Below are 16,971 nucleotides of genomic sequence, written 5' to 3' on the forward strand. Positions count from 1 at the left end.
GTTATTCTCGGTGGCAATAGTTAGTGACTCACCCTCTATATTTACATGCAATATACATACAGTATATATATGCTGTTTTAGTTCTTCAGTTAGCCAAGGTGCAGGTTTCCTTCTTACTTTTCCTGTCTTTAAGGGGGCGTATTTGTCAGGTTTTTCATTTATATCCGAGAAAGGAATAGAAGGCGTCCCTCACGCTATTTCTTGAGCTCTAGTTGAAAATTCAGAAAAAATAATGCATTTGAAATCTCGGTACGTATTCAGTCGCGGTTTCTTTCTGGGACATTCTAGCGAGTATGTTATGAAAATTATGTCATGGGCAGACTTGCCAGGTGCAGATAACTGAGAGTACGAATTACTTTCTTCGAAAAAATGTATATATATAGTATATATGCAGAATGAATCTCAGCACATTGGGCATACAAATAGCACCCCACGCACTTACAACAGTAGCGAAACAGACTCAGTCCAGCTGTGAGAAATGCAAAACTCAGGCATGCACACACATTAATCGACAACAAAATAGACCAACTGCCCTATGGAAAAGGCCAACGGCCTTGCCGCAGGGGTAACACCGGTTCCCATCAGATCACCGAAGTTAAGCGCTGTCGGGCTGGACTAGCACTTGTATGGGTGATCATCCGGTCTGCCGAGCGCTGTTGGCAAGTGGGATGCACTCAGCCCTTGTGAGGCAAACTGACGAGCTACTTGATTGAGAAGTAGCGGCTCCGGTCTGGTAAACTGACATACGGCCGGGAGAGCGGTATGCTGACCACATGCCCCTCCATATTCGCCTCCATTGACGCCTGTGGGCTGAGGATGACACGGTGTCCGGTCGATACCGTTGGCCCTTTCAAGACCTATTTGGACGTAGTTTAGTTTTAGTTTTAGTCCTATGGAAAAACTTGTGTGGCTTGGCACAGGCAAAGTAATAGCCTGCAGCTGTTTCCTTTGTCACAGCTGAAGAAATGAACTGGTGCTTCGTATTACCTACAACGACAATTGAACCTCAAACGAAACAGAGACTCTTGATTACTTTATGCTGGTAAACGACTGCAGCCACGAAAAATTCTTTCTAAAATGCGATACTTGCAACACCTTAAAAAAAACCATCATGAGTATCAGATCGGCATCTACTGGACACTATGCATCACAATCCAAACGATGAAGCTTATTGTTGACCATCTACTGCTCACTATATCAGTTATCTTCAACCACAAGTGTTTTCCCTGAGATTGAAAACGGGCTAGTTGATGAGCCGTCACCAAAAAAGGAAGTTGCCATACCGTCATCTCTGCGTTCTTCTGGCCTATCCAAGGCCTTAGAATATATAGTCTACAACCAGCTAACAAACTACCTAGCTACAAACAACCTACTAGATGAATATCATTCAGGCTTCTGTATACACCGCAGCACAACACCTGCCTTAAGAAAAATAACAGATGACCTAAAGCTAGACAACTATCATGCGGTCCTGAGACTTCAGCAAAGCATTTGACACCGTCGACAATGACATTTTAGTTGGCAAACTTGGCAGCCTATGTTTCTCGTCAAGTGCAGTGCAGTGGTTTCTCTCATACCTGACGTTTCGCCAGCAGTGGGTCATGTCCAGCACCATAATGTCACAATGAAGGTGCATAGCATCAGTCATCCCTCCAGGTTCGGTATTAGGTCCTACACTATTTTCATTGTACTTAAATGATGTGTCATCCACATGTATGCTGATAGCTCCAGTTGTGTGTAAGAGCAAAGTTTGTAGGGTTAAGCTCAACTCATCCAAAACCCAAGTGGTAATGGCTGATCATTCTAGGCTCATTAGCCCGAAGTACCGACCATCTTTAACCCTAAATGGGACAAATATTAACTTCTCTCCTTCAGCAAAGAGTCTAGGAGTAATAATAGATGAAAATCTGAATTTTACTGGGCACATAACTGTAATATGCAATAAGGCATCAGCATCTCTCCATGACCTACAACAGTATAAAAAGCTCTTCCCTCTTGACCTGAAACAGAAACTGCTACAAACATCTATGCTTCCAATTATTGATTACAGCGATGTCATCGTGTAAGGTCTTTTTTTAGGGAAGCCTACAGCGTCTGAAACTGATTATGAATGGTTGTGTTCGTAGCCTCTGCGATGTTCGACTCTTTGATCACATTTCACCATCAAATGCACCGCTATCTTGGCTGCGTGCAGAGAAGGGCAAAGATTTCCATACCCTTTGTCTTCTCTACTGTCTTATCTATGGACACTGTCTTTCACATCTCTCCTCTGGCTTAACGTTCTTGTTTGAACGAAACAGCAGAAACACACGTTCCCATCAGAGTAAAATCTATTTTGTCCTCACCCATCGTTCAGCCACCTTCTCGAAGTCCTATTCATTAGCATGAAGCTGACTCTGGAACAACCTTCCACGTTGTATTAGAGAACTAAATAACATCTTCACCTTCAGAGGACGGGTAATGACATACCTGATAAAGTAACAATAAGGATTACCATAGTCCCTGTACATACTCGTTACCTCTGTACACCCCCCTTTCCAACCTGATCTTGCTCATTTCCAGTATTCTTAGCTAGTACTATTAGTGATAGCAGCTGCCAATATCAGCTTTGTTAGTTCATAATCAGTATAATTTACACACACTGCCACTTCAGCACGGAAATCATTTGAATGCTAGTGATCACACTGAGACCATTAATTCTTAGTTAACTACGATGTAATAGATGCTGTATCTGTGAAACACTGGTCAAATGTAAGACAGAGCCCGATGGCCCTAATCAGATCAAGTTAAATAAATAAATAAATAAAGTAGCTATAGAAAGCACATACAACTAGAACGCAGTTTTAACAGATCGGAACAATATTCAAACACGTACTTTCCCTGTACTGTTGTTCCCTTTTGGTTCTCCCAATCATTTTCCGGAAACGTGTACACATCTTGAAGAACGCAGTAGGTGTCTTAAGATTAAACAGATGTCATGACAGATGAAAATGATTTGGTGAGATGATAAATTCATATTCACATGGAGCAAACAAGATTTGACAGAGAAGAATACATACACCCCCTTCCTTCCCCCCCCCCCCCCTACAAACATACAAACACGAGTAACATACAAAAACACTGACATTGTTAGATATATTGTACATAAAAGAAATTCACTCACATATACTTTGCATGACTGCTTATATATTTTATTCTTGCGTTACCTAATGTCATATTTCTTTGCTCTTATATATGAATAAAGATACGTTTTAGAACAATTATTAAGTAAAAATGCTTTAGGATTCTTGCTAAATAAGGAAAACAGAATGTATTTTATTTACGTTGACAAGTTGTACCTTTGTACTCCTTGTCGAGAAAGGCTATTTTCCTAAAGGTAAAAGTTTCTGTTGTATGAACACAGAGGTTGGTTACGTACCTTTTACTTTATTACGGGATTTCAATTTACTGCTAGTATTTCCAACAGATTTAGATTTCCTCGATATGTAGACGCTGCAAAGATGTGACATATATGAATATTGGGAGTAGGGTCTTCTAGATGTGTCTGTTGGCTTTGTTCTAATCATTGATCTTGTGGTTCTTTTCTAAGTGAGGTGATGATAATGATGATGAAACAGTATATGCTGCCAGACCATAATTTACCAAAGAATGACTTTCTGTAAATTTAAGACGTGAGCGGCTCTGATTAAGAGGCCTAGAGAAGGGAACACACGGATGTCAAAATATGTCTTGTGAAAAACGTGTATCTATGTTCTTACGTATAGTAGTAACACATCGTATGTAATGTCATTCAAGAAATGAAACAAGAGAGAATACCGCGAGAACATTGGAATTTCGTAAGCCACACTAAAAAGATCACCAGTAACACAGACTACAGTGCGTATACATATGACCAGATCCGCAAGAAGTAGACCTACTTGGTATTACGTTTTTCATTGTGGTTTTCGGGACGCCAATTTTCCTGGAGTATAATTCCCTCGTGATTCATTACTTGTTACGGCATCATATATGATCTGTTAATGCTATACGAACTAGTAAATGAAAACTGGTATTTGAAATTGTACGAACAGTTGAAACTAGGCAATAATGTGGAATGAAAAATTTTGTTTCAAATTAAAACAATAGGTGATCAACAAACCCAAGCATGGAAAAAATCATATTTGTAATAGCATAACGCATTTAAAAAAATCTTCAAAGTTCTGCAAGACGAGTTGTGTTTGCTTTGCTAATTAAGGCGAAATCAAATTAGAAAATTAAATCAGTCGTATAAAAAATGACATTACCTTAACCTAACGCGACATGACTATATTTAAATTCACTCAATAGGGAGAGGTGCCTCACTGAACAGCGCATTCAGCTTTACGGCCTTTGCTCTTCCGAATCACCAGAAGAAATTCCAGTGATCAGTCGAAACCAGTTGTGACCGTCCACTGGCCGTAACTCGAACAGCTTTCGACTAGTCATAACCTATTGGAACTAGGAGAATGTCTCTTCCCAATTTTGATTTGAACCAATCTATTGACTAAAAACAGCGAATTAGAACACATGATCAAAAAGTAGACATTGTCATTGGCCATGGCCATTCTCTAGGTCCCACTGTAAGGTGCTGTCCCCCCCCCCCCCCCCTCTCGCTGACATCAAAAGCAGTTCTTTCAACAGCCATCATAATAAAATTTCTCTTTCTCTTAACGACCACAGTTTAGAGGAATTGGGAGAGCCAACCACGGCAAGATGTGTGACAAGGCGAAATACTCTCACATTTCAAGAAGAATATATTAATTCCAAATCCAAAGAAAGCAAGTGCTGAAAGATGTATTACCGAACTATCAGTTTAATCAGTCATGTTTGCGAAATACTAACATGAATTCTTTACACAAGAAAGGAAAAACTGGTAGAAGCCGACCTCGACGAAGATCAGTTTGGATTCCGGAGAAAGTAGAAACATGCGAGACAATACAGACCCTGAGACTTAGAAGATAGGTTATGGAAAGGCAAAATTACGTATACAGCATTCGTAGACTTGAAAGCTTTTGACAATGTTGACTGAAATACTCTATTTGAAATTCTGGAGGTGGCAGGATAAAATACAGGTAGCGAAAGGCTATTTACAATTTGAACAAAAATAAGACAGCAGTTATGAGTTGAGGGCCATGAAAGGGAAGCAGTGGCTGAGAAGGGAGTGAGACAGGGTTATAGGCCATCCCCGATGTTATTCAGTCTGAACATTGCGTGAGCAGTAAAGGAAGCCAAGGAAAATGAGAAGTAGGAATTAAATTTCAGGGAGCAGAAATAAAAATTTTGAGGAGTGCCGATGACGTTGTAATTCTGTCAGAGATAGCAAAGGACTTGGAAGAACACTTCAATTCAATGGGCAGTGTCTTGAAAGGAAGATATAAGATGATGATCAATAAAAGCAAAACAAGGATAATGGAATTTAGTCGAATTAAACCAGGTGATGCAGGGGGAATTAGATTAGGAAACGAGACACTTAAAGTAGCAGTTGAGTTTTCCAATAGGGGAGCAAAAAAACTGATGATGGTCGAAGTAGAGAGGATATAAAATGTAGACCGGCAAAGGCAAGAAAACCGTTTGTGAAAAAAGAATTTTCTTAACATCGGATATAGATTTCAGTGTTACGAAGTCTTTTCTGAAGGTATTTGTGTGGAGTATTGATGTGAAACATGGATGATAAGCAGTTTAGACAAGAAGAGGGCAGACGCTTTTGAAATGTTTTTCTACAGGAGAATGCTGAAAAATTAGATGTAATATGGAGGACCTCACACTTTTTATTGTTTAAGAGTCACTTGCCATTTTTCGCACCATACAGAGATAGTAAATGACTTGGAAGAGCAGCTGAACGGAATGGACGGTGTCTTGAAAGGAAAATATAAGATTGTCAATAAAAGAAAAAAAAGGATAATGGACTGTAGTCGATTTAAATCAGGCGATGCTAATGGAATTAGATTAGGAAACGGTACTCTTAAAGTACTAGATGAGTTTTACTATTTGGGAAGCAAAATAACTCATGATGGCTGAAGTAGAGAGGATATAAAATGGCGAGAAAAACATTTCTGAAGAAGGGAAATTTGTTAACATGAGATGTAGATTTAAGTATTAGGAAGTTTTTCTGAAGATGTTTGTCTGGAGTGTAGCCGTGTATGGAAGTGAAACATGGATGATGAACAGTTTAGACAAGGAGAGTATAGAAGCTTTCGAAACGTGTTGCTACAGAAGATTAGAAGATTGAAGATTAGATGGGTCGATTACGTAACTAATGGGAAGGTACTGCATAGAGTTGCTAAGATAAGAAATTTATGGAACAACTTGATCAAAAGAAGGGAGCAGTTGACAGGACACGTTCAGAAGGATGTAGGTTGCAGTAATTAGCCGGCCGGAGTGGCCTTGCGGTTCTAGGCGCTACAGTCTGGAGCCGAGCAACCGCTACGGTCGCAGGTTCGAATCCTGCCTCGGGCATGGATGTGTGTGATGTCCTTAGGTTAGTTAGGTTTAATTAGTTCTAAGTTCTAGGCGACTGATGACCTCAGAAGTTAAGTCGCATAGTGCTCAGAGCCATTTGAACCATTTTTGCAGTAGTTATCCTGAGATAAAAGGCTTGCACAGGATACAGTAGCATGGCGAGCTGCACCAAACCAGTTTTCGGACTAAGGACTACAGCAATGGGAAAATCCAACCTAGCTTCCTCAGGGTGAACAAAGACACCCGTCACCCACATCCCCGGAAACTGGCTGAGGCGGCTACCATAATGCAAGAGGACACCAACACCTGGGTGGCGTAGAATTGATGTTACACCCTGACAAAAGAAATGAAGCACTCAGAATGAGAGGAGGAAACGAAGTAAAGCTCTACAGTTAGAAAGGGTACGTAAGGTTATTTCACCGATTACAAAATCGAGTCATATTTAAAAAGAACTTAGAAATATGAGCTCACTTATCTTACGATCCTCTCCTGAGATAATGTGGCTCACAACTGTTGTAGCTGGTCTTTGGCATCTTGTGTACTGTTACTGGGAAGGACGTCCAAGCTAATCCAACGCATGCTCTATCAGGGACAGATCTGGGGATTTTGCTGGCCACCGGAGTGAGTCTACTTCTGCATCACGCAGACAGTTCATAGAGACACTTGCTGTGTGTGGCTGAGCAGTGTCCTGTTGGAATACGACACGACCGTACTGTCGCACGAGGGGTAACATGTGACGAAGCAGGATGTCCGTGGCCTACCTTTGTGCTGGAAGAGTTCCCTCAGTCACTATCAGCCATCACATCCTGTGATTACTGACACCATAGTGTCAGGACTAACACTACCGTGCCTCTTCAAAATTTTGAGGAAGGACCCCGCAGGTCGCCGACATGCTAACGACGATGGTCATCCAGGATTCTGCAGAACCGGAATTCATCGCTGAACACAACGCGATGTCATTCATCAGCAGCCCATGTTTCCCAGTCACTGTGCAGCCGTATCTACAGTGTGGTGTTAAGAGTGACGTTCATGAAATTGGCCGAAAATGCCCATTTCCAATTTATTTTTTATTTAGTAGTAGAACTCGTGGACAAAAAGTTCCCAAAGTTTCAATGATGAATCACATCCGAACTGCCTGAAAAATAATTAAATGTGCGACGCGACCTCCCTGCCACGCCCACTTTTTGAGGCAACACTCGAATATTAGATCGGTGAACAACGATTCCTTGGATTACTTTCAAACAAACTTGCACAGGCTATATCTAGAAGGCTGTAAATCCTGACCTTCTAAAGAAGTGTGTTCATGGCAATACTCAGAATCCAGCAGAGTATCTAAATTCATCCATATGGAAACGATGCCATGAAACAACATTTTCATCTGCTAGAGTTGTCAGAATAGCAACTTACGATGGCGATTCTTGTATTTAATGATGGAAGCCTAGAAAGGGTGAAGGTATTAGAGAGTGGGTTGAAGATAGGAAATTTCACTGAAGACATCTTGAGAAAAATAGATTTACAGCCCCTCTCTGCAGCTGGAGAGTCAGGTGAAGTCCTGGTCAAGGAAAGAAGGCAGAAAACATGAAACCAGAAGAGTAACTTTGAAGGGAAAGAAGACCCCGAGTCAAATTCGCGGTCTTTTGAACAGCTGACGTAAGAAAAAAAGTTGCATTTCCATAAAAATCACGTTTCTTACAGTTTATGTATCTTCTACTCTGAATCTATGAAGGTGAGAATTATCAAATTTTGTACACTTATTCCTATAAACCTAATAAATGTTGCCTCACGTATAAATTTTGAAATTCTGAATGTAGACTGAGATATAGGACAAAGTGCTTCGAATTTTGCATGAATTTTATATCATTCTTACAGAATTATAATAAAAAAGTTATTAAAACTCTCATATTCGATATACTAAGAAAAACGTCATGAGAGAATCTTACTACATGCGGAGAAAAGTTTGTAGAAATCTCTTTAATAGTTTCTGAGAAACCGGTACGTATATTAAACGTCCTGGTAGATTAAAACTGCTTGGCGGACCGAGACTCGAACTCGGGACCTTTGCCTTTCAAAGTTTCGCAGGAGAGCTTCTGTGAAGTTTGGACGAGGTACTGGTGGAATTGAAGCTGTGAGGATGCGTCGTTAGTCGCGCTTGGGTAGCTCAGCCGGTAGAGCACTTGCACGCGAAAGGCAAAGGTCCCGAGTTCGAGTCTCGGCCGGCACACAGTTTTAATCTACCAGCAAGTTTCATATCAGCGCACACTCAGCTGCAGAGTGAAAATTTCATTCGGGTACGTATATTATTTTTTGAAAATGAAATTTTGAAATTCCATAAAAAAAGTTAAACATGCATAATCCAAGGAACTTAACATTGTGTTAATGTCATGTAAGGCATGGTAAAAAGCTTCATTGCCAAATCTTCAAAACTGTGGATTTTGCGAAACTTTTAGATAGTGAGTGTTTTTCATGAACGTCCCCCCTTTACATCAGCTTGTGCATGGTACTCTAACTCCCTAGACCGGCTGCTACTAATCCCTGATCAATGGTGTGGGATGACTCAGAGTGTTCCAGACTAGTACAGGGTTATTACAAATGATTGAAGCGATTTCACAGCTTTACAATAACTTTATTATTTGAGATATTTTCACAATGCTTTGCACACACATACAAAAACTCAAAAAGGTTTTTAGGCATTCACAAATGTTCGATATGTGCCCCTTTAGTGATTCGGCAGACATCAAGCCGATAATCAAGTTCCTCCCACACTCGGCGCAGCATGTCCCTCTCAATGAGTTCGAAAGCATCGTTGATGCGAGCTCGCAGTTCTGGCACGTTTCTTGGTAGAGGAGGTTTAAACACTGAATCTTTCACATAACCCCACAGAAAGAAATCGCATGGGGTTCAGTCGGGAGAGCGTGGAGGTCATGACATGAATTGCTGATCATGATCTCCACCATGATCGATCCATCGGTTTTCCAACCTCCTGTTTAAGAAATGCCGAACATCATGACGGAAGTGCCATCGAGCACCATCCTGTTGAAAGATGAAGACGGCGCTGTCGGTCTCCAGTTGTGGCATGAGCCAGTTTTCCAGCATGTCCAGATACGCGTGACCTGTAACCTTTTTTTCGCAGAAGAAAAAGGGGCCGTAAACTTTAAACCGTGAGATTGCACAAGACACGTTAACTTTTGGTGAATTGCGAATTTGCTGCACAAATGCGTGAGGATTCTCTACCGCCCAGATTCGCACATTGTGTCTGTTCACTTCACCATTAAGAAAAAATGTTGCTTCATCACTGAAAACAAGTTTCGCACTGAACGCATCCTCTTCCATGTGCTGTTGCAACCGCGCCGTAAATTCAAAGCGTTTGACTTTGTCATCGGGTGTCAGTGCTTGTAGCAATTGTAAACGGTAAGGCTTCTGCTTTAGCCTTTTCCGTAAGATTTTCCAAACCGTCGGCTGTGGTACGTTTAGCTCCCTGCTTGCTTTATTCGTCGACTTCCGAGGGCTACGCGTGAAACTTGCCCGCACGCGTTCAACCGTTTCTTCGCCCACTGCAGGCCGACCCGTTTATTTCCCCTTACAGAGGCATCCAGAAGCTTTAAACTGCGCATACCATCGCCGAATGGAGTTAGGAAGGATCGTTGCACTGTTATGACTGACTGATGTGAGTGCATTTCAAGCATGACATACGCTTTCTCGGCTCATGTCGCCATTTTGTCTCATTGCGCTCTCGAGCGCTCTGGCGGCAGAAACCTGAAGTGCGGCTTCAGCCGAACAAAACTTTATGAGTTTTTCTATGTATCTGTAGTGTGTCGTGACCATATGTCAATGAATGGAGCTACAGTGAATTTATGAAATCGCTTCAATCATTTGTAATAGCCCCCTACATTACCTGTTCTCGGACGGCAGACGCAAATGTGAGGTGGTTACGACGTGATAGGTGCACAATACGGCGCTCCTGCCTTGTGGTGGTCAGACATGGTCGATCCGAACCTTGAATACGAGTATGTTTGCCCTGATGTCCCCATGCATTCCAAGATCGGTCAACCGCGGCATGCGAATGCCTCACAAATCGTACGATTCTAGTTATTAACCGCCGGCCGTTGTGACCGAGCGGTTCTAGGCGTTTCAGCCCGGTACCGCGCTGCTGCTACGGTCGCAGGTTCGAATCCTGCCTCGGGCATGGATGTGTGTGATGTCCTTAGGTTAGTTCGGTTTAAGTAGTTCTAAGTCTAGGGGACTGATGACCTCAGATGTTAAGTCCCTTAGTGCTCAGAGCAATTTGAACCATGTTAGTTATTAACCAGTGAAACGGACCCACAACGAGGCCGCTATAAAAATCTGTCGGGTGCTGCTAACGCCGGCTCATACGAGTACACAACATCTCCGAGCCCCTCCATTCAACATCTGACGCTATTCATGCCTGTTATATGGGGGACATTCAATAAGTAATACAACACATTTTTTTCTCCGCCAGTTTCGTTTGAAAAGGTGTGTAATTTTTTGTGGGACATTGTGGAATATTTCCGCTTCAGCCCGACTAGTTTCATGAAATTCCGAAATGTGACGGCACTGTAGGTAGCCTACAAAATGGCGTCTGTAACGGAGGTGAATTCCAAGCAGAGAGCTGACACTGAGTTTATTTTGGCGGAAAACCAGGACGTCGCAGATATTCATAGGTGCTCGCAGAATGTCAACCAAGACCAGGTAGCGAACAAAAGCAGAGTGAGTCGTTGGGCGAGGCGTCAGTCATTATTGCAACGAGGTCACGCGTGTCGGTCGACTGCGTGCAGCTTCGATTCCTGCAATGTTGGAACACGTCGACACTCTTATTCGAGGTGATTGAAGGATCACAATCAGACATCTCGCTGACCAACTGGGTGTCTCTGTTGGTGGTGCTGACACACTCGTCCATCAGTCGGGGTACTCAACTGAAAACGGCTACAAAAAAAAAAAAAAAAAAAAAAAATTAACTTCTGCTTCTCCATGACAACGCAAGGCCTCTCACAAATGCGTACACGAGAGGAGCTCACAAAACTTAATTGGACTGTTTTTAGTCTTACCCTCCCAGACATCAACAGTCGATTTTCCACTTTCTTCAGAAAGATTAAGTGCTTTGTTTCAAAGGCTTCGGGAGGAGTAAGATGTACAAATAATTCTGTTACTTATGTTCATTTTCTAGTTGTTGGCTTCTGGTCGTCACGTCTAGGGGGTAAATTATTAAGGCTGAATTTTTTTTAACTTTGTGGGTTCCATTTGAGAAAACAACTATGAAGTAATTTCTGTTTCTATGACCTTTTTTTTTATTTTATCCCATTCTTCTATATCACACTGACTTTACAATCTCCACTTTAGAACACAAATTCAGATTGTTATTGCCAAAATTAAAAAAAAGAATGGTTCAAATGGCTCTAAGCACTATGAGACTTAACATCTGACGTCATCAGTCCCCTAGACCTAGAACTATTTAAACGTAACTAACCTAAGAACATCCATGCCCGAGGCAGGATTCGAACCTGCGACCATAGCATCAGCGTGGTTACAGACTGAAGCGCGTAGAACCGCTCGGCCACAGCGACCGGCTGCCAAAATTAAACACACGTCCGATTCCATCAGAGGAATGGCTACCTACATTCGGCGGTACTAACTACCTTCCAAAGAACTTACAAAACAAAAGAGTTTGCGAACTTTCTTGTCAAAAGAAGAATCTTCACCAAGTTTCATCATTATTTTGTAAATGAATCCAGAAATAAATTTAATAGTTAGCATGAGATTGTGCAATTTAATAATATGAATTTTAAGTATGTCAGATATTTCGTAATTTCAAATATTTCTAAAAGAATAATAATTTTAGCTGTACATAAATATTTAGTTCATATTGATTGTAACAAATTAATTTCTTTTTATACATTTTAGCCTGAAATATAATGCATCATATACAAAATCACATGAAATTCTTTCAGTTAAACAACCGAGATAATGTTCACCTAACAAGATTCGAAAATATTCCTGGTATCGACTATAGGGAGGGTGTCCTATTACATGTTCTTCCTCATCCACCCTATTGCCCGGATCTCGCACCTTGCGGCTTCCATCTGTTTGCCTCCGCGGGAAGCAGTACGCGCATTATGGCGAGGTTATTGATGTGGCAAGACGTTGGCTTGGCCGTCGACCAGTAGAGTGGTAGAATGCGTGCATACAGGTCCTCCCAGTAAGGGACACTGTCTTATTGAACGGAGATTACGTTGAAAAATACGCTTTTGTAGCCAATAGAGTGCGGAATAATATGGTGTATTGGAATCGTGAACAAAACTGACTTGGCCGGCCGGAGTGGCCAAGCGGTTAAAGGCGCTACAGTCTGGAACCGCATGACCGCTATGGTCGCAGGTTCGAATCCTGCCTCGGGCATGGATGTGTGTGATGTCCTTAGGTTAGTTAGGTTTAAGTAGTTCTAAGTTCTAGGGGACTTATGACCACAGCAGTTGAGTCCCGTAGTGCTCAGAGCCATTTGAACCATTTTTGAACCAAAACTGACTTGCTTACAGAAAAAAATGTGTTGCATTAGTTACTGAACGGCCCTCGTATAACCTACCAGGCCTGGATATAACACGTACAATTTTAGCGCTGTCTGGTGACCGTTGGACCAGTCATGACCATCCACATACCCCCCGGTGGTGTGTACTTGTACTGAGTTACATTCACATCCGAGCACGTCTTGTGAGTGGTCCTCTCTTTTTGTCGGGCAGTGTATATTGTGTACGTGTCCTGTGTGCTACAGCATTGTCGCATAATGGCATAATGGATCCTGAACTGTTTGGGTCTCATTTTATGTTGCACGTTTAGAATGGCGGTCTGCGAGATAAGGTAACTCTTTTTGTCGGCAAGCAGAGACGCCGCGGCCGCCTTTGCTGCAGCTGTGTGCGTTCTTGGCGGGCCGTCTAAGCGACCGGCGGCCGACGCTCCAGAAATAAGCCGCCCTCCGTCACTTTCCCCGCAACTTTCTCACCACGACCGCGCTTTCATCCGCAAGAAAGCTGACGGGTCGCGCCGCTGTCTCCCGGGGCCATTACCTACACTTCAGCCGGCTTTTAAGGTGGCAATGACCCTTACCGCGGAAATACGAGGACGGGTAATCACAAAAACCATCAAATACGAAGAGACTTCAAAAAATAAGTTACACATTACTATGGCAGGCCAACTAACTTACATAGGATGCCACACAACACTTTAATGCGACGCAGATACATGAGACTAATTTTCAACATAAAATGTCTCTAAACAATGGTCGGAATGTTCAACCTACTGTTCACTTCCTCGACGATACAAATCCGTTAATTGGTCAGCCATTCGAGGACCGTTGTTCGAGCTTCCCGATCACTAGCAATCTTTCCCCCAGGTGCTCTTTCAGCTTGCGAAAAGACGGTAATCGTATAGTGTAATAACTTGACTGGTTAAAAACGACTGGTTAAAAACGACACCGGTATTACAGTTCTGAATAACATGTGCTTTCGGTGCTTATTTGGTCTCGGTTATAAAAGATGTATTTTTTAATTTTTAACTAATAATCGAGCAAAAAACCAAAATATAGTAGGAGTTCTAAAATTTTTCCTTTTTAAATAAATCTTTTTTAGAAAGGGAGTAATTTTTATTCGTAAAATTTGTATTGGTTTTAAATACTGCGTTTTTATGGAAAATGGGAAAAGCGATGAGTGCTATTTTAACAACAATGCCGACAGAAACGAGGAATAGACACAATAATGGTCTTGCTGCCGTGTGTCGTGGCTTAAGGAACGCACGTACGTGCAGTGTGTGAGACTTGCCCCCACCTGGTCTATACGGTACTTTCTGGCTGTTGTCGCCGGACATCCATTGTATTGCAGAAAGGCACCAACCCTAGTCTGGAAATATTTTTACGAAATGACGTACGATGAAACACAACTCTTCATTTAAAGATTGTCTGCCATTTCTATGAAATAACGAAACAGAAAGGAAATCATGGTAACAGTAATAAATTAAAAACTGAACATCAATCGATTCATAGCATACGATAAAACTGGAAAGTAACTGATCTGTTGCCTGTGTCTACATAGTATGCCTTTTTGATTGCAGTCCTTGAAAACGGACAAACTAACACGAAAAACAGTTCTTAAACGTCAGTTTTTTTTCTTTAGCACTGACTATACGTAATGCCCAAATAGTGGTATGATCCCCGATGACAAAATGATTTTTGAGCAGAGTTCCAAAAATCGAATCAATAGGAGAACACTGGTCATTTTCGTACTGTTCAGCCGCTTATCACTTTTCAAGAAAAGCAACGAACCTTGGATGGATTACGTTTTCTTTTATTTCCCTATTTAATTTGATACTTTCATTCTGTGTATCTTGAAACTGAGAGATTCAAAATTTTTCAATCTTTGTTCTATTTCTACCTTTATTACAGGAAAGAATAGGCATAAAAACCGAAAATCGCTTATTTCAGAAACCGGTTATTTTGAGCGGTTTTAGCAGTCAGGTTAAACTGGCGAGCCGGCCGTTGTGGGCGAGCGGTTCTAGGCGCTTCAGTCTGGAACCGCGCGACCGCTACGGTTGCAGGTTCGAATCCTGCCTCGGGCATGGATGTGTGTGATGTCCTTAGGTTAGTTAGGTTTAAGTCGTTCTAAGTTCTAGGGGGACTGATGACCTCAGATGTTAAGTCCCATAGAGGTCAGAGCCATTTGAACCATAAACTGGCGAAGTAAAAAGCGATATCACTGAAAACCGGTTGTTTCAGTGACAACCATCATCCCTACGGTCTGATGGATGCTCGCAAAAGTCTCATCTAAAACGCAGAAGCAAAGCTTGTGTTGTGCGCGGCGTGTGGGGTGTTGCACCGTCGGCCAACAGAACAATACCTTTGCTTAATTTTCCACGCCTCTTGTTCTTTACCGCACTGCGTGGCAATGTCAGAGTTGCACAGTACGGATCGGCAATGGAATGAGGATTGCTTACTAAGATGTGCATCTGCTGAGCTACGTCAGCGAAAGTCACTCTGTGATTGCTGTGAATCACCTCGATCGCCTGGAGAATGTCGTCTGCGGTCGATGTCGATGGACTTACTTCCGGGTCGGCATCAGCCGCGCGTCTGTGGCCTCGGTCAGTTTGCATCTCTACACTATAGCTCGATGCGACATTGTACAGGGTGTTTCAAAAATGACCGGTATATTTGAAACGGCAATAAAAACTAAACGAGCAGCGATAGAAATACACCGTTTGTTGCAATATGCTTGGGACAACAGTACATTTGCAGGTGGACAAACTTTCGAAATTACAGTAGTTACAATTTTCAACAACAGATGGCGCTGCAAGTGATGTGAAAGATATAGAAGACAACGCAGTCTGTGGGTGCGCCATTCTGTACGTCGTCTTTCTGCTGTAAGCGTGTGCTGTTCACAACGTGCAAGTGTGCTGTGGACAACATGGTTTATTCCTTAGAACAGAGGATTTTTCTGGTGTTGGAATTCCACCGCCTAGAACACAGTGTTGTTGCAACAAGACGAAGTTTTCAACGGAGGTTTAATGTAACCAAAGGACCGAAAAGCGATACAATAAAGGATCTGTTTGAAAAATTTCAACGGACAGGGAACGTGACGGATGAACGTGCTGGAAAGGTAGGGCGACCGCGTACGGCAACCACAGAGGGCAACGTGCAGCTAGTGCAGCAGGTGATCCAACAGCGGCCTCGGGTTTCCGTTCGCCGTGTTGCAGCTGCGGTCCAAATGACGCCAACGTCCACGTATCGTCTCATGCGCCAGAGTTTACACCTCTATCCATACAAAATTCAAACGCGGCAACCCCTCAGCGCCGCTACCATTGCTGCACGAGAGACATTCGCTAATGATATAGTGTACAGGATTGATGACGGCGATATGCATGTGGGCAGCATTTGGTTTACTGACGAAGCTTATTTTTACCTGGACGGCTTCGTCAATAAACAGAACTGGCGCATATGGGGAACCGAAAAGCCCCATGTTGCAGCCCCATCGTCCCTGCATCCTCAAAAAGTACTGGTCTGGGCCGCCATTTCTTCCAAAGGAATCATTGGCCCATTTTTCAGATCCGAAACGATTACTGCATCTCGCTATCTGGACATTCTTCGTGAATTTGTGGCGGTACAAACTGCCTTAGACGACACTGCGAACACCTCGTGGTTTATGCAAGATGGTACCCGGCCACATCGCACGGCCGACGTCTTTAATTTCCTGAATGAACATTTCGATGATCGTGTGATTGCTTTGGGCTATCCGAAACATACAGGAGGCGGCGTGGATTGGCCTCCCTATTCGCCAGACATGAACCCCTGTGACTTCTTTCTGTGGGGACACTTGAAAGACCAGGTGTACCGCCAGAATCCAGAAACAATTGAACAGCTGAAGCAGTACATCTCATCTGCATGTGAAGCCATTCCGCCAGACGCGTTGTCAAAGGTTTCGGGTAATTTCATTCAGAGACTACGCC

At 42.5% G+C, this 16,971-nt stretch overlaps 1 pseudogene; it reads left to right on the forward strand.

Moving 5' to 3' along the window:
* Positions 1 to 544: 544 nt before the first annotated feature.
* Positions 545 to 662, forward strand: LOC126163372 (5S ribosomal RNA; annotated as a pseudogene).
* The last annotated feature ends 16,309 nt before the right edge of the window (positions 663 to 16,971 follow it).

Source organism: Schistocerca cancellata, chromosome 2, assembly GCF_023864275.1.
Source record: "Schistocerca cancellata isolate TAMUIC-IGC-003103 chromosome 2, iqSchCanc2.1, whole genome shotgun sequence".
NCBI lineage: Eukaryota > Metazoa > Arthropoda > Insecta > Orthoptera > Acrididae > Schistocerca > Schistocerca cancellata.